Source organism: Eurosta solidaginis, chromosome 5 (genome assembly GCF_040869045.1).
Source record: "Eurosta solidaginis isolate ZX-2024a chromosome 5, ASM4086904v1, whole genome shotgun sequence".
Lineage (NCBI taxonomy): Eukaryota > Metazoa > Arthropoda > Insecta > Diptera > Tephritidae > Eurosta > Eurosta solidaginis.
In genome coordinates, this window is record NC_090323.1 from 108,270,588 (window position 1) to 108,293,438 (window position 22,851).

Consider the following 22,851-nt stretch of genomic DNA (forward strand, 5'->3'; position numbering starts at 1 on the left):
ACAAAATACGGACCCAGGAGAAACATTTCAAAAACTATTTTCCATAGTCCTTTGCTGTTTTTCTTCATTGCACTTTCTTTTGGACAGTAAACATTTGTTTTAAAATTTTCTTAATTACTTATCGGTAGCTCAATTCACAACGTCCCTAACTAACAAATACAAGATATGTGAAAAATTCTTCTTAAAAACAATTTGTGGTTATGGACTTTGTGAATGGAGCTAAAGCTATGTTGTGCTTGGAACGATTTTGTATCATACTTGGTCTATTCTAATAATCATTTTCACTTTCACAGATTTCAACACTTAGGAACTTGCTGCAAAATTCGGCGAAGAAGAACCTTAAAAAAGTCCTCAGCAGTGCAGTCATAATGGACTACAATGTTTACGGAACGCATGGGAAGAAGGGCCTTAAAGACCACTCAAAGTTTTATTCAGTTTTCTTGGGTAACATCCGTAAAAAGTATTAAATTTACATAATCTTGATATTTTAATATTTTGCAGAATCTATTATTAGCCTGACTTCCAATGATGAACCGGAAGAACAACTTAGAAAAGCAATGCAGTTGCACAAGAAGCGGGGTTTTCAAAAAAAAAGCGGCATGGCGAAGGCAGTAAAAACATTGCCAGAAAATCTGGAGTAAACTATTTTTCACTACACCTTTTTCGGTTTTAGTTGGGAAAGTTGCAATTGAAGTTCAGAAAATTACAAATGAAGTTCAGAATGTTCAATTGGAGTTCAGAAAATTACAATTTAAGTTTAGAATTTGCAACTAAAATTCAGAAAATTACAACTGAAGTTCAAAAAATTTTGAATTTAAATTTTCTGAGCTACAATTGAAATTTGTTTAACTACAATTCTATATTCTGAGCTACAATTGTAATTTTCTTAATTCCAATTATAATTTTCTAAACCTCAATTTAAAATTCTGAATTTCAACTGTAACTTTCTCAACTAAAACTAAAAAAGGTGTAGCTATTTAGTTGCATAAGAATGATGAAACGTTGAAGGTTAATTTCTGAAATGAATTTGAGTTTAGTTAGAAAATTTTGAATTATAATTTTTAGTTTTTGTATACAAGTAATTTTAATTTATATTAGTTCCTAAGTTTATATATTTTGAAGTGATATCTATACATAAATACTTTTATAATTTAATTAAAGTAATCAAAAATGCATTTTAACTAGTTTAGTAATTTTGAATTTTACTTTTAAGTTTTTATATACGTAGTTATATGTATTTTTATTAAAATCTATTCAAAAGTATTATGTACTGAAGTGATAAATTTTAAATTGATATATGTATATATATACATATTTTTTATATATGTATATGAAATATAATGAATAAAATGAATTTGAGCAAATTTATAAATTTTCAAGTAATTTTTCAACCCAACTAGGACTAGTGTATTAACTAGTAGGATGGTGATGCAAATATCGACTAGTATGTCAACTGGTATTACAATGATGCATAGACTGAGTAGTATGCCAACTAGTATGCTGATGTTAAATACACTGACTAGTATGTCAATTGGTATGATATTGGTGTATATAATAACTAGTATGTCATCTGGTATGATGCTGGCGCAAAGGCTGAATAGTGTGTTAATTGGTATGAGCCTGATGGGTATGCTGACTAGTATGTCATCTGGTATGATGTTGGTGTATATAATTACTAGTATGTCAACTGGTATGATGTTGGTGTATATAATGACTAGTTTGTCCATTGGCATGATGCTGATGCAGAGGCTGGCAATTGATATTTCGTAGGACATCGCCGTGTTAAAAATACCAGTTGCTAATATGGAAAAAAGACAGAACACATACTAGTTGGGATTTTTGGCAAACTATTATTCTTCTAGTATACAACTAGTTGGTTTGACTGCAGGGCTGGAACGAAGGCTAAGAAATAGGTGCATTACCAATAAACCGGAATTAGAGCTGACCTTATTAGAAAAATGAAACAGGAGTGGGGGAGAAACTACCCAAAAGTTAGTATTATCCATGCCAAACCGACTAGGTGCTGTTATTAAATGAAATGGTTTGCCAAAAAATGTCCCTGCAGTCAAATGCCAAAGTAGTCAGCATTCTGGAATTGCAAAGGCCTTTAACGACAAGTAGAAAAAATATGCTAGGCTGCTGATGCCCTCATGGCCAAGGGGTTTTGGCATTGGCATAGGTTTTCCGTCTGAGACTATTGATATGGAAGGCTTGGCCTTTTCGTTGATTTGGACGATATCCAGCATTGCCAACTGAATTATGCATTGCAAACTGGCTACAGAAGGCACTCGCACATTTCCCCAAATACTAACTACTGTAAATAACACCACAAAATCATAGTCAATGAACCATTCTAAAACTGACTAGTATGATGAACGCCAAAAAATTCTAGTCAATTAACTACTCATACACTAACTATTATGAATAACACCACAAAATTATAGTCAATGAACTAGTCAAAAGCTGACTAGTATGAATAACCCCACAAAATTCTAGTCAATGAACTAGAATGTTTGCTGACTACTTGGGCTTTTGACTGCAGGGCCCTGCAGTAAAACCAACTAGTTGCATACTAGAAGAATACTAGTTGGCACAAAGATTTCAACTAGTATGAGTTCTGTAATTTTTCCATATAAGCAACTGGTATTTTTACCACGGCGATGTCCTACGAAACATCAATTGCCAGTCTCTGCATCAGCATCATACCAATTGACAAACTAGTCATTATATACACCAACATCATACCAGATGCCATACTAGTCAGCATACCCATCAGGGTCCTACCAATTGACATACTAGTCAGCCTTTGAGCCAGCATTATCAGATGGCATACTAGTCAGCATACCCATCAGGGTCCTACCAATTTACATGCTAGTCAGTCTTTGCGCCAGCATTATACCAGATGGCATACTAGTCAGCATACCCATCAGGGTCCTACCAATTTACATACTAGTCAGCCTTGGCCCAGCATTATACCAGATGGCATACTAGTCAGCATACCCATCACGGTCCTACCAATTGACATACTATTCAGTGTATTCAACATCAACATACCAGTTGGCATACTACTCAGTCAGTATGCATCATTGTAATACCAGTCAATATTTGCATCAGCCCACAGTGTTTCGTGTAGAACAAGCTAGCTGGACAAAATTATTTTATGAGATTTTCCGTTTCATATGCAGTCATTTATTACAACTACGTCATTTTTTTCAGCCATATGTTCTTTTTTTATTTTTTTTCCAAAATTTTACTTCATATGCATACATTTGCTTATTTCATATACAGTAACTCATGTGAATAAGTGACATAGATCCAAAAAAATTTAAAGGACTTAAGAATATTACTTTATTGTACTTAAATTGAATGGACTGCAAATCTCAATACTCTAAAAAATTCTAGAAATTCGGAAAAAAATTAAAATTTTTTATGAAAATTCGTCGAATCTTTCAAACATTTTTTAAATATAATTTAGTTTTTGTTATATATCGTTACACATTTTCTTATGGGAAATTAGTTAAATATGAAAATTCGTCGAATTTTTCAAACATTTTTTAAATATAATTTAGTTTTTGTTATAGATCGTGACATATTTTCTTATGGGAAATTAGTTAAAATAAATTTGCGAAAGCGAAAATTGTAAGAATTGTCCAAAAAGGGGTGTCTACTTATTTATGTGAGTGACTGTACATATGTACATACATATTTTGTATTTGTTTGAGTATTTATCTTGGCCCTACAATTTTTACAAAATTATTTTATAGTACCAGTCTGGAATATAAAAGTACATTACAATAATAATAATAACAATGTAAATAATTAAATTAATTATGTGAAAATTACTTATTACAAAAACTTAAAAGTAAAGTATCACAGTAGAAAAGACTATAGATTTAAATTAAATAAAACCTGATCCAACAAAAAGTTATAGGGTAGGTTATATTTTATAATTATGTTATTATTCGCTATCATCACTTTCATTCGATGAGTCACTTGTGGAATAGTCATGAGCATCAGCAACACTACTGTGAAAGCTTGAAACAACTGGGGTATTTATTGACTCCTCAACATTATCGGGGGACAGTAAATTTAAGACTTCTGAAGTCAGACTTCTAAATTTTTTCTTAGGTATCTCCCTAAAACTGTTAACTAAAGGATCCGATGTTATAAGCAACATATTCATAAGATCTCTATTCGTGGCTTCACGCGACTGCTTTTGTGTGTTATCATCCCTGAATCGTCTCAAATCTTTGTTACGGGCTTCCTGTGCTTCCTCAGAAAGTTGACCAATAGGTAAAATTGCTGATTTTATAATATCAGTACTATGCACTAAGATTTTATGAACTGTAACAGGCATATTAAACCATGGATAGAGATCTATGTATAGTTTTTTAGTCTCGACCGCAGATTTTTCAAATCTTTGGATATTTATATTGTACCCAGATGCTAATGCGCGAAGGAGAGTGTCGAATCTTTTGATGAGCGTAACATCCAATCCCGTAATCTCAGCACTAGCCTCAGAATTTTCGAAAAACCTACGAGCAGTATTGCCGTCATTGGTATTGCCGAAACCTGGTTTTGGTTCATCTACTATCAATCCAAGTTGTGCAGTATTTATATTACATTCAGGTATTGGCGTAGATGATACCAAATGGGGTTTTTTTGTGTAGCGTTCCTGTGTGGTTATACCTGCATTAGAATTGCTTTGTATGTACCTGTTTTTATGCCTTGGTGACTGGTGCGGTAGGTTGTGGTAGGTTGAAGTCAGTGATCTTCGCCTTTTTGCCTTTGGTGTGCTCTTGTTGACCTTTCGCGTTTATTTTTGGCTACGTGTTATGGCTACGTTTTTATGGCTACGTGTTTGTTCCCTGTACCTAGGAATTGGTTTTGCCGTTTGTAGATCAGCTTTAATGGTTTAAATATCTCGTCGGAGCTGGTACGTACATGCATCCTATTTTATTTGTAGAGATAACTAAATCTGAATTCGCAATGGTTTTTTCTTTCGACTATTAGAGAATACTTGCGACTATAACATATGTAAAATTTAGCCCGGATGTCTGCGGATGTATGTAACTTTTTTGTCCCTAAATTTAAAAATATAGAGAAAAAAAGCTTTTCTTCTTAATAACGGAATGTTAAATATATTGAAAATACTCTAATTGCGAAAGAATTACTATTAAAAAATTTTACTTACCTTCGAGCTTAGAATCCATCAAAGAAATTATATAAAAGTGTTCACTTAAAATAAATATGAAGCTTAATATTCAACAAGAATTTTGCTAATTAATCAATGCATTTTACGGCCACTCCTACCTTCTCACTTCAATTACTCAATATATATGAGCAAAAATATCAAAAAAAGCAAAAATCCCGTTATTTTGTTTGTTTTCTTTCATTTCTCATTACACTTTTCTTGGAATAAGAACTTTGTTTTTGTCCAGCTAGCTTGTTCTACACGAAACACTGTGCAGCCGTCCTACTAGTTAATATACTAGTCCTAGTCGGGTTGAAAACTTACTTGAACAAATTAGCTCAAATTCATTTTATTCATCATATTTCATATATGTATATAAAAAGTATGTATATACATATGTATATCACTTTAAAATTTATCACTTCAATACATAATACTTTGGAATAGATTTTAATAAAAATACATATACGTATATAAAATTAAAAAGTATAGTTCAAATTTGCTAAACTACTTCAAATGCATTTTTGAATAATTTAATTTAATTATAAAATTATTAATGTATAGATATCACTTCATATATATTACTTCAAAATATATAAAAATAGGTACTAATGTAAATAAAATTACTTGTATATAATAACTAAAAAATAATAGTTCAAAATTTTCTAACTAAATTCAAATTCATTTCAAAAATAACCTACATATTAGGAACTAATGTAAATTAAAATTACTTATATATAAAAACTAAAAAGTTATAACTCAAAAATTTCTAACTAAACTCAAATTCATTTCAAAAATTAACCTTCAAGGTTTCATTATTCTTATACAAATAAATAGCTACACCTTTTTTAGGTTTAGTTGAGAAAGTTGCAGTTGAAGTTCAGAATTTTAAATTGAAGTTCATAAAATTATAATTGGAGTTAAGAAAATTACAATTGTGGCTCAGAATATATAATTGTAGTTAAACAAATTTTAATTGTAGCTCAGAATATTTAAATGGAAAATTTTTTGGAACTTCAATTGTAATTTTCTGAATTTCAATTGCAAATTCTTAACTTAAATTGTTATTTTCTGAACTCCAATTGAACATTCTGAACTTCATTTGTAATTTTCTGAACTTCAATTGCAACTTTCTGAACTAAACCTGAAAAAGGTGTAGTGAAACAGTTTACTCCAGCCTTTCTGGCAATGGTTTTACTGCCGTCGCCATACCGCCGTTTTTTTTTTTTTTTTGGAAAACCCGCTTCTTATGCAACTGCATTGCTTTTCGTAGTTGTTCTTCCGGTTCATCATTAGAAGTCAGACTTATAATAGATTCTACGAAATAATAATATATTAAGATTATGTTAATTTAATACTTTTTACGGATGTTAACCAAGAAAACTGAATAAAACTTTGCGTGCTCTTTAAGGCCATTCTTCCCATGAGTGCCGTCAACATTGTAGTCCATTATGACTGCACTGCTGAGGGCTTTGTGAAGGTTTTTCTTCCCGAATTTTGTAGCAAATTCCTAAGCGTTGAAATCTGTGAAAATAATTATTAAAATATATCAAGTATGATACAAAATCATTCCAATCACACCATTCAAAAAGTCCATAACCAAAAATTGTTTTTAAGAAGAATTTTTAACATATCTTGTAATTGTTGGTTTGGGATTTTACTAATTGAGCTACCGATAAGTAATTAAGAAAACTTTAAAACAAATGTTTACTGTCCAGAAGGAAGTATGACAAAGAAAAACAAAGACTATGGAAAAAAGTTTTTGAAATTTTTGTCCTGGGTCCGTATTTTGTTCTACAATGACGTAACCGATTTTACACCAACGATAAATATGAATCTGTCAAACTATTTGTGAAAATGATAAAACAGTATGGATTTAATGAGTAGACGTTGGCATTAATTTACGTATGTCTTTAATCCGATTCACCAATTACTATCCATTGAGATTTTAAAAATTTTCCACCTTTAATTTTTTATTTAAAAAGTAAAATTAAGAAGTAAGGCTGTCCAAGATCGGGTGTAATCAAACTCCATATTCTCAGCCAAGAGCTCTTATCGTACACACAATTAGTTTAAGTTTTTTGAAATTAAATAAAATTAATACTTGGTGCGATTTACCTACGACGAGGTTGAGGCCGAACTTGTCTTTCAAAATTTGTATCGATCTTTTTTAGTTTTTCTTACAAATTGGCGAGACGCGAACTACAAGGCTTACGGCATTCTGAACGTCATCTGCAAGGCAGATGAATTTTCACTGAGAAGCTTTTCATGCTGAAATATACTCTTAGTGTTTGCCAAATCACTGCCGATAAATACTTCATTCTAATTGAAAAAACATGTTTCTAAATGTTTGAGGTTTTTTATCGGGACCTTCGGTGTGATAGGCTGAGTTCCGTTTCTGAAAAAATTAGCCCGATTTAAGAAAACTTAAATAAAAAACAAGTAAGGACGGGACTGTCTTCGGCTGTGCCGAAAACTTTATACCTTTCATGAATGGGGCTGAACAATAATCTTATCCAATTCGTAATCTCCAAATAATCGGGTGTATAAGATAAAAAATATAAAGTGAACAGATGTACATACCTAAGCGATTTTTAAGATAAATATAAAATAAAACAAGATAAATATAAAATAAAACAAGTAAGGACGGGACTGTCTTCGGCTGTGAAAAGACTTCATACCTTTCATGAATGGGGCTGAACAATAATCTTATCCCGTTCGTAATCTCCAAATAATCGGATGTATAAGATAAGAAATATATAGTGAACAGATGTACATATCTAAACGATTTTTAAGATAAATATAAAATAAAAACATAGGTAGGTACTTTGTGTGAGGATGCAAAGCTTCACGTTTTTTGTGGTCTGCATGTAAACACTATGACTACGATTCACGTATTTCAATAATATATGACGTAAACGTAAGTATTTGATGAAACTTGAAGCGTCTAGCCGTAAAAAAGGGGCAAATATGACAGTTTATATGGGGTATATAATATATATACCACCGATCTCTATGATTTTTTCAGACAACAATATATGCTATATACATAAGCATTCGTTGAAATTTGAAGCCACTGGCTCTTAAAATAGGGCAGTAATTACGAAAAGTTTCTTATCTGAACAATCGGTTGTGGATATCCCCCTATATATACGACTGATCTCATCCATTTTTTCAGACAACAATATGTGCAATATACGAAAGTATATGGTGAAGTTTGAAGCTTCAATCTGATAAATTGAGCAAGATATGACAAAAAATCCTCTCTATGGAGGATATATGCTATAGTGGTCCGATCCGGCCGGTTCCGACAAATGTCTAATCGGACACCCAAATACACCCGCTCACAAAATTTTATCAAGATATCTCAAAAATTGAGGGACTAGTTTGCATACAAACAGACAGACGAACAGACGGACATGGCTAAATCAACTCAGCTCTTCATCCTGATTATTTCGGTATACTTAATGGTGGGTCTATCATTTTCCTTTAAGGACTTACAATTTTGAGATTCGTGCCAAAGTTAATAAACCATTTCATTTTCATGAAAGGTATAAAAATAGGTAGGTAGTTTGTGTGAGGATGCAAAGTTTCACGTTTTTAGTGGCCTGCATGTAAAAACTATGACCACGAATCACTTATTTCAACAATATATGATGTAAGAGTAAGTTTTTCATGAGATTTGATGAAATTTGATGTTTCTAGCCGTAAAAAAGGGGCAAAAATGAGAGTTTATGTGGGGTATATAATATATATACCACCGATCTCTATAATTTTTTCAGACAACAATATGTCCTATATACGTAAGCATTTTGTGAAATTTGAAGGTTCTAGCTGTTAAAATGGGGCAGAAATTGCGAAAAATTTCTTATCTGAACAATCGGTTGTATGAGATATATACCACCGATTTCTATGATTTTTTCAAACAACAATATATGCTATATACTGTAACGAATTTGCTGCAAATCCTCTTATTTGCAATCCTCTGCTAAGTTCAAATCACTAAACTGTTGAATAAATAACTCCAATTTGTAATAATGCAAAATGGCCTTTATTAAAGTACTTCACAATACACTCAAACTGTGCAACGAATAGCTTGCTTAATAACCACGCTGATTGATAGCTCAATGAAACTCTACTATTCAAAATAATACTGCTATTGCTCGCTACATATCGTCTTAATCGCAACTGCTTGACAACTCAAATCAAACTGAATTACTTCTTACTCGCCTGCCCCGCTTTTATAGTTTACGCTGCATACTTCGAGGCTCTTCGATTTCCAGAAGTTACTAGTTAGTTTCGGCTACAAAATCGCCAGCCACAACAACGTGCACAAATTATTGCTCTCTCTTGTGACAACTCAGATAAGATATATGCATGTGTTTGTGCATTGCCGCTCCGCTGCTCGTATACGTACATATGTGTAGACGCAATTATTTATTCGTTTATGTAGATACATAATGATTGAATTATTGATGTGAATGTTTGTAGTTTACAGTCTCTCGCGCATACATAGGCGTATAAGTAAATGCATCTGTGTGTGACATCTTTCGGCTGCCTTATATATGTGTATACTTGATTTGATTATTAACGTAAATACTGCTTGGCATGGCCTTAGCATCGCCTCAGTGATGGGATAACTTAGCGATGCCAACATCCGTGACACTGCCCTCCACCTAAGTCTGATCGTCCCGATCAGACAAATTTCTCGATCTAAACGTTGCCAGCCTTTCCAAATGGACCACTTTCATTTTGGTTCGTGGTTTACCGATGGTTTGTATGCGGTACACTACATCGTTGATCCGTTTTACAACTTTGTATGGGCCTTCCCAATTACATTGCAATTTCGGGGACAAACTTTTTTTTCGTTGCGGGTTGTATAACAGCACCAAATCTCCTTCCTGAAAACCTTCTGAATTAATTGCTTTATCATATCTGGCTTTCATCTTGTCACTCATAATCTTTGTTCGTTGCCTTATCAGATCATGTATTTCTCTTAGCTCTTCTTCCAAATCACTAGTGGATTTCCTGACATTTCTCTCCGCATTGGCATCTATCCCAAACTTCAAATCAGCTGGCAGTCTAAGGTCATTGCCAAAAATTACTTTTGCAGGGGTTTGGCCCGTTGTCTCATGCACTGCTGATCGGTAAGCCATCAAGAATAATGGTATGCGGGTATCCCATTCTTTATGGTACTTGTCCACTACTTTCCTTAAGTGCTCCTCCAATGTTCTATTGAATCGTGCTACCATACCATCGGATTGAGGATGCAATGCAGTTGTCCGTGTTTTTCGAATGCCCAATGACTTACACATTTCCTGGAACACAGCTGATTCGAAATTCCTGCCTTGGTCAGAATGTAACTCCATTGGTACACCATACCTTGCAACCCAATTGTTTATAAACACTTCTGTTACCGTTTCCGCTTCTTGATTTGGGATTGGGTATACCTCTGGTCATTTGCTGAAATAATCCATAACTACCAGTACATATTTGTTTCCGCCGTTGCTAGTAGGAAATGGACCGGCGACATCCATAGCGATCCTTTCAAATGGCGCACCTGAGTTATATTGCTTCATCTGGCCATGACTTCGTGTTCTGGGCCCTTTCGCTCTGCTGCAAACCTCGCAGTTCGCAATCCGCTCAGTGACCGACTGACGGCAACCAACCCAATAGAATCTCTGTTTAATCTTCTCGAGCGTCTTCGTGATTCCAAGATGACCTCCGCTTGGACCATTATGCAGCTCGCTGAGCACATCAGGAATCCTCTTTCTGGGAACAACTATCAGTTTATTCTTGTATTTACCATCCTCACTCTCCCATACTCGATGAAGGCAACCGGATATCAATTCTAAACTGTTCCACTGTGCCCAATATGACTTCGCAATGGGACTCTCTGCTGATATCTCTTCTCTGTTTGGTCTTTCATTTCGTTCGAGCCATTGCATAACACGTGACAGATCTGCATCTTCTAGCTGGCACTTTCTTAGCTGTTCCTTGTCCCATTCATCTGTAAATGTTATAGTCATTAGCCGGACATCTATAATGTCTTCTTTAGCCTCGGCTTTTGAACAGTGCTTGCATTCCAAACTACATGGTCTTCGTGACAATGCATCGGCATTTCCATGGGTACTACCTTTTCGATGCTCAATGGAAAAGTCATAGCTTTGTAGTCGCTCGATCCACCGTGCCAATTGTCCTTCCGGATTACGGAACTGCAGTAGCCATTTGAAAGCTGCGTGATCTGTCCTGACACGAGAATCGCTGGCCGTAGAGGTATTTGTGAAAATGTTTAACGCACTCTACCAATGCCAACAGCTCTCTCCGCGTAACGCAGTAGTTCCTCTCTGGTTTTCCAATCGAACGGCTGTAATATGCAACTACCTTCTCCTGTCCATCGACCAGTTGTGATAAAACGCCTCCTATAGCATATCCACTCGCATCTGTATCTAGAATAAATGTTGCTCCTGGAATCGGATATGCTAACATTGGGGCAGTGCACAAACGCTCCTTCAATGTTTGGAAAGCCACTTCTTGCTCCTTCTTCCATTCAAAAGCTTTATTTTTTCTTGTAAGCTCATGGAGGCTATGGGCTACGCTGGAAAAATTTTGTACAAATCGGCGGTAATATGTGCACAGCCCAAGGAAACTTCTTAATTCATGTAGGTTCTGTGGTCTTGGCCAATCCTTTACAGCCTCTATCTTTTGGTTCGCAGTGCAGATGCCCTCTGTCGTTATCTTGTGACCCAAATAATTTACTTCCTTTTTAAACAGCGAACACTTTTTGGGACTTAACTTCAGACCAGCGCCAGCTATTCTTTGGAAAACTTCCTCCAAGTCCTTAAGATGGTCATCGAAATTCTTGCCCAATACGATGATGTCGTCCAGGTACACCAAGCATGTTTTCCAATGTAGTCCTTTCAGTACCTGATCCATGAGTCTCTCGAAAGTAGCTGGTGCATTACATAGTCCAAAGGGCATTACTGTAAATTGCCAAAGACCATCTCCGACGCTGAAGGCTCTTCTCTCTTTGTCTTCCTCCTTTACCTCCACTTGCCAGTAGCCGCTTTTCAAGTCCAGTGTGGAAAACCATTTCGTACCAGAGAGCGAGTCCAGAGTGTCGTCAATTCTTGGCAATGGGTAGCTATCCTTTTTCGTAACGTCATTCAACTTCCGGTAGTCCACGCAAAATCTCATTTTTCCATCCTTCTTCTTTACAAGTACTACCGGTGAGCTCCAGGGACTAGCTGATGGTTCGATGACGCCGCTGTCGCTCATTTCTTGTATAATTTCACTCACAACTTCCCGCTTCGCCAGTGGAACACTACGTGGAGCTTGACGGATCGGCCTCGCATCTCCAGTGTCAATTTGATGTTTCACAACGTTGGTGCGGCCTGGTTTAGAACCATCCTGGTCAAATATGTTCGCGTACTTTAGGAGCAGTTGTTTTGCCTTACTCTGATATGCTTCCTCTAGCCCCTGCGTCCATGCCGTGATGTCATTTGAAATATTAGTATTACTAGCTGAAACGTGTTCCTGGAGCTGTTCACAATTAATAACTACTTCAGCCTCTTGGCATCTGCCCAAAATAGCTCCTTTAGTCAGTTTGAGTGGTGAATTGAACTCATTGAGTACTCTTACCGGAATACGTCCATCTTGTTTTGTCATAGCCAGGGTTTTTCCTACAAGTATGTTCAGTGCTGATTTGTTTGCTGCTTCGACAACCCACAATTTGTTTGTCCCACAATCTCCATCAACCTTTGCCCAGATGACTGGCTGACTCTCTTCCACCAGCACTCGTTTACTGCTGTAGCCTCTCTCGTAGCCGAAATTAAGTGGTACATCCATGTTCTTGTATCGCATCGTCTTGCTTTGCATGTCGATCTTGATGCCCTGGTCGATTAAGAAGTCCACTCCAATTATGATTTCATCAACAATCTCTGCCACTATAAAATTGTGTACTACCGTGACGTTCCCAATTGCGACTTAACATGATACTTCTCCTAGAATCGTGCTGTCTTCTCCAGTGGCTGTACGCAATCTTGCTCCATGCAATGGTCTTATCTTCTTGTTGACTAAATCCGCTCGAATGATGGAATGAGATGCACCCGTATCTACAGTCAGTAAACGTTCCTTTCCATCCACATGTCCTCCGACAGTAAGATTGTTTGACCTTCTTCCAATTTGTGAGATAGAGATTATGGGGCATTCAATTGAGGGAGCCAGCTGTCGCCCCTTGCGGCTGACACGCTTTAGTTTAACGATTGAGTAGACTTGGAGATTTGCTCATCTCCTTCAGCTCTGCGTTTACGGCCACCCACATTGTTGGAGCTATTGGAACCGGTGCTGCAATGTCGTGCAATATGACCTGGGTTGCCGCACTTGAAACATTTAATCACTACGGCATTTTTCTGTTGTGATCCCTTCAGTGCTTCCAAAATTGTGTCTACCCAATCTGGTCTTTCCACTTACACACGATAAGCTTTGTATGCTGGTTTACTCAATAGTGAGGCCGTTTCCTGAGTCAATGCATGTGATACCGTTTCAGCAAATGTCAGTTTTGGGTTTGCGTATGTAGCTCGCTTCGTTTCCACGTCTCGTATGCCATTTATAAAACTCTGGATTTTTACCCTCTCGGTGTATTCCACGGGTGCGTTCGCATTTGCGAGATGAGCCAACCTTTCAACATCTGAAGCAAACTCTTGCAATGTCTCATTTGCTTTTTGGTAGCGGTTTTGCAACTCAATTTGGAATATCTGTTTTCTATGCTCGCTTCCATAACGTCTCTCGACAGCGGCCATCAATGCTTCATAGTTGTTCCGCTCTCCTTCGGGAATCGTCTGTAGGATTTCGGCTGTTGGCCCTTTCAATGCCACGAACAGAGCTGCAACTTTATCTTCAGCATTCCAGTTATTCGCTGCCGACGTCTTCTCAAATTGGAGCTTAAATACCTGGAATGGAACAGAACCATCAAACGCTGGGGATTTTACCTTCAGAGTAGACGTTGAAGTGATTGGACGGTTCAATTGTAACTCCTGAATCCGATCTTTCAAAGCATCCATCTCGGCCTCCACTTTATTTTGTCGTTCACTAACAGCCTCCAGCTGCGGTGAGAATTTTGTTTCCTGTGCCTCCAGCTTTGTTGAGATACGCTCTTCTTGTGCTTCGAGCTGTAATGTTATGCGTGCCTCTTGTTCTTTTAATTGTTCTGCAATTTGTGACGCCATGTGTGTTTTCTGTTCTTCCATCTTCGATGTTATTCGTGTCTCTTGGGATTCCATCTGTGATGACATATACGTTTTCTGTTCTTCTAGTTGAGATGACATATACGTTTTCTGTTCTTCTAGTTGAGATGACATATACGTTTTCTGTTCTTCTAGTTGAGATGACATTGTCGATGTTTGAGCAGATATTGCAGCCAAAATCACGTTCAAGTCTGTGCTCGTAACTGTCTGCGTAACTGTCTCTTCCATTTTTGTTGTTTCCTCGCCATCAAGATGAAAGTCATACTCTTCCACGTCAATTCCTTCTACTTCCATTGCCTCTCGTAGCCGTGCCTGAAATTCAAGTTTAAAGCCGCTTGTATTCAATCCACGGCTCTCCAACTCCCTCTTCAGTTGCTGGATCTTCAATTCACTGAACTTTGCCATGTCCTTGTTGTCCTCTGGAATTTATTCAACAATTCCTCTTCTGACACCAATTGTAACGAATTTGCTGCAAATCCTCTTATTTGCAATCCTCTGCTAAGTTCGAATCACTAAACTGTTGAATAAATAACTCCAATTTGTAATAATGCAAAATGGCCTTTATTAAAGTACTTCACAATACACTCAAACTGTGCAACGAATAGCTTGCTTAATAACCACGCTGATTGATAGCTCAATGAAACTCTACTATTCAAAATAATACTGCTATTGCTCGCTAGATATCGTCTTAATCGCAACTGCTTGACAACTCAAATCAAACTGAATTACTTCTTACTCGCCTGCCCGGCTTTTATAGTTTACGCTGCATACTTCGAGGCTCTTCGATTTCCAGAAGTTACTAGTTAGTTTCGGCTACAAAATCGCCAGCCACAACTACGTGCACAAATTATTGCTCTCTCTTGTGACAACTCAGATAAGATATATGCATGTGTTTGTGCATTGCCGCTCCGCTGCTCGTATACGTACATATGTGTAGACGCAATTATTTATTCGTTTATGTAGATACATAATGATTGAATTATTGATGTGAATGTTTGTAGTTTACAGTCTCTCGCGCATACATAGGCGTATAAGTAAATGCATCTGTGTGTGACATCTTTCGGCTGCCTTATATATGTGTATACTTGATTTGATTATTAACGTAAATACTGCTTGGCATGGCCTTAGCATCGCCTCAGTGATGGGATAACTTAGCGATGCCAACATCCGTGACAATACGTAAGGACCCCTGTATATAACAGAAATTGGCGAATTTCGGTTGCCTTCCAATTTGAGATTTCATCGAACGATCTGGGCTTACGGGCGAATTCCTTCGTTATGAACGGTGCTAGAGAGACTAAAAATTGTGACATATGTTTCTTTTTAAGCTTTTCAACTTTTAAATTTATATTGTCTTTTATCATTCTTTTTAAAAAGTTTCGCATTATCCCCAAATCCATCCAATACATACTATCTATAGCTACTAGGCTTATCTGTTTTACACCAATTTTTTCTAGTGGAGTCTTTGAATTCCTATATTTCGGTTCATGATGTGGTTTGTATATTCTGGTTAAAAAGTCAATGTCAGTTACCAAATTTCCAGACACAGAACAATATACCATTACATGGTTTACCTTTACCCCGATTTGCGTACACTTGCTGCAACCATAAGAAGCTGAATGATAAGGTGTACCACAAACAAACGCTTTCGCTGGAGCATCACATACAATTGACCTTATCAGACCAATGCCATTTTCCAAGATATTCTCCATTTCCGTAACAAAAGGATTTAAAAATTCCGAAACTTCGCTTGACGTTTTATTTCCAACATATATGCCGACAGGAAAAACACAAACTGAACTAAAATCAACTAGCCGCACCAATATTGGCCACAATTGAATGCGAGAGTTTCTGAATAACGGCAACCCATCAAAGCGAAGCAATTGACAAAGTCAGTACTTTCAAGTATTTAGGAATCAAAATCGATGGTAAACTCAACTTTAGTGAGCACATCGATTACACGGTTGGGAAAATAGCCAAAAAGATATATTTCATGCAAAGAACCTGCAAGTATTTAAGTAGACGGTACAAGGTAATGGTTTACAGATCGATAATCGAACCTCACTTCATATATTGTCCAACATTATTCTTCATTATGAGAGATAGCCAAATTTACAAACTGCAAAAGCAACAGAACCGAGATATGCGTATTCTTAGGAAACGCTATAACACACCATCAGAGATATGCTCGCCGCTCTAAATTGGCTAAGCATTAAACAGATACTGTTTTATCATACGATTAAGTTTATTAAAAACATAATAGAAAGCAACTTGCCTGATTATTTGAAAAGTAACATAAAATATGTAAGAAATATTCATTCCGTAAATACAAGAAGGAGGAATAATTTTAATTTACCAGCTTACACAACAGAAGCAGGCAAATGTAATTTGTACTATAAAGGACTAAAATTCTACAATGAATTACCAAGTGAAGTAAAATCTAGAAACATAAGGGAATTTAAACACAAATTGTACAATTACTGTAGAACAGTGCCATTATAGTGCAAGGTGGGCAAACTTTCGAACAACCAATAGCATTGCATACATCCCGAGTAATCTACGCTGGCACTAGGAAGCTTTCCCACGTGTGCAAAAAGTAGCCGAAGCGCATACTGTAACGTATCACTCAACATGATAAGTGCATCGCCGTTCAGATGTTGCCTTCGCACTTTAAATACGTTAACAGCGTCAGATGCAACTGTTACAATCCTTGCGTTGGTGTCATTCGTTCGTCTGATACCTATCTCTCACTCCATTTGGGCAGTCAATAGCTCATATAAATAACTTAATTTAGATTATTTATTAATTACTATATATAGATACGGGCTAGGCTTAGTAAAAGCTGTAAGAATAAATAAGTAAATAAATATATAAACAGTGTCAATTTCTTAAAATATGTATGCAATTTTCTCCAATTGCTTGCTCAAACCAACATGGCAATAGAGTCCTGGTGGAATGGATTTAGTAACTGCAATTTATCTTCTTTTGGCATAAAGTGTTTCGGCGCTTCTTGGTACATATAGATTTTCTTCTAGTAAAATACTAAGAAGACTCTCAAATGCTCTACGTGATGGTTTAAAAGTAATAAACCATTCCAGGATTTTTTCCTTAAAAAAACGCTGCGGCTTGCCTTCAACTAGATTTCCACTATCTACATTAATACCTCCATCAGAATAACCACTTTTCTCACATTCATACTTAGTGGGAAATCTCCCTATATCGCCAGCTCCACTTCTGCTAGCACCGTATTCTTCCCCAGAGGATTTTGATGGCCCTGCTTCATCATTACTAAAAACTCTAAATAAAGATCTAGCATACATTTCCCTTTGCTTCTTGAAAAGTCTTCTCATATTACATTTGCTACTCATTGTTACATACAGTTTTCAACTCACCAAGATCACAAAACACCACAAAATTTATATTTTTAATTTTATTTTAAGGCACGAGCAAAATGTTTCCACTTTTTCGTACACGCTTGATAATTTGGAATGTACATTGATAAAGTTAGATTTGTATACGCAAGCCGTTTATCGGTTATTACGATTCCCACCCATAAATCGAAGAAATGTAGTCGGTCCATATGATCGTCCTTGCTCGTGTAATGTTTTTCTTAAAGCAGCTGTTGTTATATTACAACTATAACAAATATTTTATGGAATAGCCACAATATTTTGTTTTCCAAATAATATAGATATAGAGCTTTACATGTAAAAGCATCAATGCGGTAACGACAGATAGCAAATCGATGATAGGTTGAATAAAGCAGCAAAGGCACAAAGCAAAGCAACGCCAGCAAAAAATTTACATGAATCGCCTTGCTGCGTTGATTTTGAACTATGAAACGTCTTGCTGCTTTAATACAAGCACAGATTTAGCTGCACTACACTACACGGCAAAATATTCTTTGCATGTATTCTTATGGCCGCTACATGTCGCGCATGTAAGTCCGCCTTTACTTTTATTGACGACGTATCTGTACTGTTTTCACTATTCAACTTGAATCCATGGGTTATAGCATCTTTAAACTTATATTGTGTGTTCATACATATTGTAACGAATTTACTTGCAAATCCTCTTATTTGCAATCCTCTGCTAAGTTCGAATCACTAAACTGTTGAATAAATAACTCCAATATTGAATAATGGAAAAATGGCCTTTATTAAAGTACTTCACAATGACACTTATACTTTGCTACTCGCTGGCTTAATAACCAAACTGATTGATAACTCAAATTGAACTCTACTATTGGCCGCCAGATCGCCTGCTTAATCAAACTGATTGATTGCTCAACTCAAACTTAATTACTTCTTACTCGCCTGCCCCGCTTTTATAGTTTACGCTGCATACTTGTAGGCTCTTCGATTTCCAGAAGTTACTAGTTAGTTCGGCTACAAAATCGCCAGCCACAACTACGTGCACAAATTATTGCTCTCTCTTGTGACAACTCAGATAAGATATATACATGTGTTTGGGCATTGCCGCTCCGCTGCTCGTATACGTACATATGTGTAGACGCAATTATTTATTCGTTTATGTAGATACATAATGATTGAATTATTTATGTGAATGTTTGTAGTTTACAGTCTCTCGAGCATACATAGGCGTATAAGTAAATGCATCTGTGTGTAAAATCTTTCGGCTGCTTTATATATGTGTATACATGATTTGATTATTGACGTAAATACTGCTTATCGTGGCCTTGGCATCGCCTTAGTGATGGTATAATTTAGTGATGTTAATATCCGTGACACTGCCCTCCACCTAAGTCTGATCGTCCCGGTCAGACAAATCTCTCGATCTAAACGCTGCTAGCATCGCCAAATGTACCACTCTTCTACTCCGTGGTTTCTCAATGCTTTGTATGCGGTAGATGATATCACTGATCTTCTTCACAACCTTGTACGGGCCTTCCCAACTGCACCGAAATTTGGATGGAACACCTTTCCGCCAGTGAGGGTTGTATAACAGTACCAAATCTCCTTCCCGGAAACCTTCCGAATTATTTTCCTTGTCGTACCTGTATTTCATCTTACTACTCATTATCCTGGATCGTTCCCTCGCACTCTGTTGCTCGGCCAATGAAGAACTAATTCGCAGAGCTTGCGCTGGACGGATTTGCTTTGCATAATCAGTATCGTTCCGACGCTTCACAACAGTAGTGTGCCTTGGCTTGAAACCACCCTTGCATTCTTTCTTCGTTTTAGTACGTCCGTTAGGGCTTTTCAATGACAGTGTTTCTCTCACAGGTACCTTCGGTTTTGATTTGTTTGGCCCATTTGTTCCATCAACCTTTACCTTTGAATTTCGTGGCCTTCGTCGAGTCTTCTCCACCAGTACCCGATTACTGCTGAACCCTTTTTCCAAACTAAAGTTAAGTGGCACATCTTGGTTCTCATAACACATCACCCTTCTCTGCATATCGATCTTGCTGTCATGGTCAACCAAGAAATCCACTCCCAATATAACTTCATCAACAATCTCCGCCACAACAAATTTGTGTAAAACCATGACCTTCCCAATCAATACTTCACATATCACTTCTCCCTGAACTTGGTTATACTCGCCAGTGACCGTACGCAACTTTGCTCCAGGTAACGCTTTTACTCTCCTGTTGACCAAGTCAGATCGGTTCAAGGAATGAGATGCGCCCGTATCTACAGTCAGTATTCGTTCGTTGCCATCCACATTCCCTCTGACGGTAAGACTGCTCGATTTTCTACCAATTTGCGACACAGATATCACAGGGCATTCAATAGCTGGATCTAGCTCTCTACCTCTTACTCGCTCTTGCCCATCTCCTCCAGCTTTGCGTTTACGGCCACCCACATTGTTGGAACTATTGGGACCGCTGCTGCAATGTCGTGCAATATGACCTGGGTTGCCGCACTTGAAACATTTAATAACTCCGGCATTTTTCTGTTGTGATCCCTTCAGTGCTTCCAAAATAGTGTCTACCCAATCTGGTCTTTCCACTTCCACACGATGAGCTTTTTATGCTGGTTTACTCAATAGTGAGGCCGTTTCCTGAGTCAATGCATGTGATACCGTTTCAGCAAATGTCAGCTTTGGGTTTGCGTATGTAGCTCGCTTCGTTTCCACATCCCGTACGCCATTTATGAAACTCTGGATTTTTACCCTTTCAGTGTATTCCACGGGTGCGTCCGCATTTGTAAGATGAGCCAAATTTTACCTTTTTGCATAAAAATTACAATCGCCTTTTAAATGAAATTTCTATACAAATTTTTGAACACCAAATTTTTACACTGAGCTGGAACTAATTTACACACAATCGTATTCTTAAGATTTGGTCAGTATACTTTTACTGGAACCCAAAACTTAATGGTTTTGGGTAATATAAGGCAGCGCGTAAGATTTTGAAATTCTTACTTATATCGCTATATCAAAATCGATAGTTTCGTTTATCGACCATCTTTTGTCATCGTTGACATTTACATAAATGTAAAGAAAAAATAGCCAATCTTCAACGGGCTCTACAATTAGCGGAGGTGAAATCTTCTGAATTGGCAAAGATATTGGATGCTGAGAAAACATGCCATGAACGCGATGTTGAAGAATTAAAGGAACGTTGGGAAAAAGAGAAAACAGCAAATTTCAAAGCAGCAAAAGCAGAAAGATCCAATAATTGTAGTAAATGCAATGACTATATGACTGAGATCACAAAGTTTGAAATACAAAACTAAAATTGAGTAATACCATTTCAATATATAAAAAGGAAATTGACGATCTTACACAACAACTAAATAAATCTAAAGCTTTAATTGTAGAGCTCAATGAAAAGTTAAAGCTTACCGAAGAACAAGAAACGCTTATACGCGAGCTCAAAGCCAAAGCTGCACTATTCGAAGAGTATATCAAAAGTCAAAGTAGCACATCCGAACATAGTTCAACTCCACCAAAACAAGCATTACCAAAGCAATCGGCTGCCAAGGATGCTGATAACAGTAATGGGCAAAAAAATAAGAACTTGCACACAACTGAGATAAAGAAAATTGAAGCGCATGTACGCGATGACCTGTCCAAGTTATTTGCCATCGAAATTAAACGTTTTCAAATAAAACTTCATCAAACTAAAGAGAAAAATATTTGTTTACAACGTGGATATGAACTTGCGCGTAAAGTCCTACAACAGCAACAAACCGAAGTGGAGCTATTAAAGCAAGCTATTCTAGCTGAACGTGAACATATCGCAGAAGTACTAAACAAAAAAGATGCTGAAGCGCATGCGATGATTGAAGCACAAACTGCCATACCTATTGCATAAATGTCGTGATGAATTATTAGCAAAAAATCAACGTGCTGTTCAACTATCTAAAGAATTAGAAGAACGGCAAACGCAAATCGAAGCCGAGCGTCAATCGATGAAAGCTGTAATGGTGCAATGGGAGGAGCAACGTTAACAGGTCGATGCTATAGAGAGTAATGGAAAGATAAGGTACACACTTTGGAGCGAGCGCACCAAAAGGCGTTGACAGCATGGCAAAAGAAATACAATTCAGCAAAACATACAGCAGCGAATTATAAGCGTTACGCCGAAGATAAAGAAGCACATATGTTGCGAGAATATGATGGACTTAAAACAGAATATGATGCTTTACTGACAAAGATCGAAACTCGTATGAAGGATACCCTAAAAAAAAATCGTGAGATGAGGGAAACTATAGTTGCAATAGAGAAACATCATGAGTTAGGTTATGACAAGGAAAATAGAAAATTAAATTAAGAGCTTCATTCCGTATTGCGAACGATAGTTCAAACGATTGATTCGCCTCCAAACGATTTCGTCTAGCTGTGGTATTCTTTTTCTTCGGCCTTTACGTTCCTTACTTTATGTCAAACAGGAAGGCGAAAGCAGCTATCAAATGAAATGTTACCATCGTTTACAGTAGTGCAAATATACTGGCGATTCGTCTCTGAGGCGAAACGAAGGTTCCTTTTGTATATAGAATGGGGCCCTAATTAATTGTTTTAGACAGTGGATACGAAGGGCATTTATTTTAATGATATTAGTTTATAGTCTTGCTATTATCATAATGTTCAAATAAATCCTTTTTTATAAAAAGTTGAAGTTAACGGGTAAATTGTTATGATCTTGAATTTTAATGGTATGTTCATTTTATACATTTGTAAATTTTAATGAGTTACAGACGCCTTTCATAATAATTTGTTTACATTGATATGTTATATTAATCTGTTGCACCGAGCAAATAAAATAAACAACAATACATAAATAATAAATGAAATAAATAACATAAATTTCGATGGGCACAAACTCTTTGACTTTATCTTCGGATTCGCGTTCCAAACCAAGTATTTTGATACCTCTCCAAAATTTTAGGACGTATATTAAGGGTGTCTTGCGGCCTTTGTATGCATATTACAATTAAGTTGATG

The 22,851-nt window shown here is 36.7% G+C and overlaps 1 protein-coding gene and 1 pseudogene across 6 annotated transcripts in view; one reads left to right on the plus strand and one right to left on the minus strand.

The window, feature by feature from the left end:
• The window catches only part of Ltn1 (E3 ubiquitin-protein ligase listerin), a 1,386,601-nt gene that overhangs the window by 975,313 nt on the left and 388,437 nt on the right, over positions 1 to 22,851 (minus strand). The window lies entirely within an intron of this gene.
• Positions 1,447 to 22,180, plus strand: LOC137252804 (uncharacterized; annotated as a pseudogene).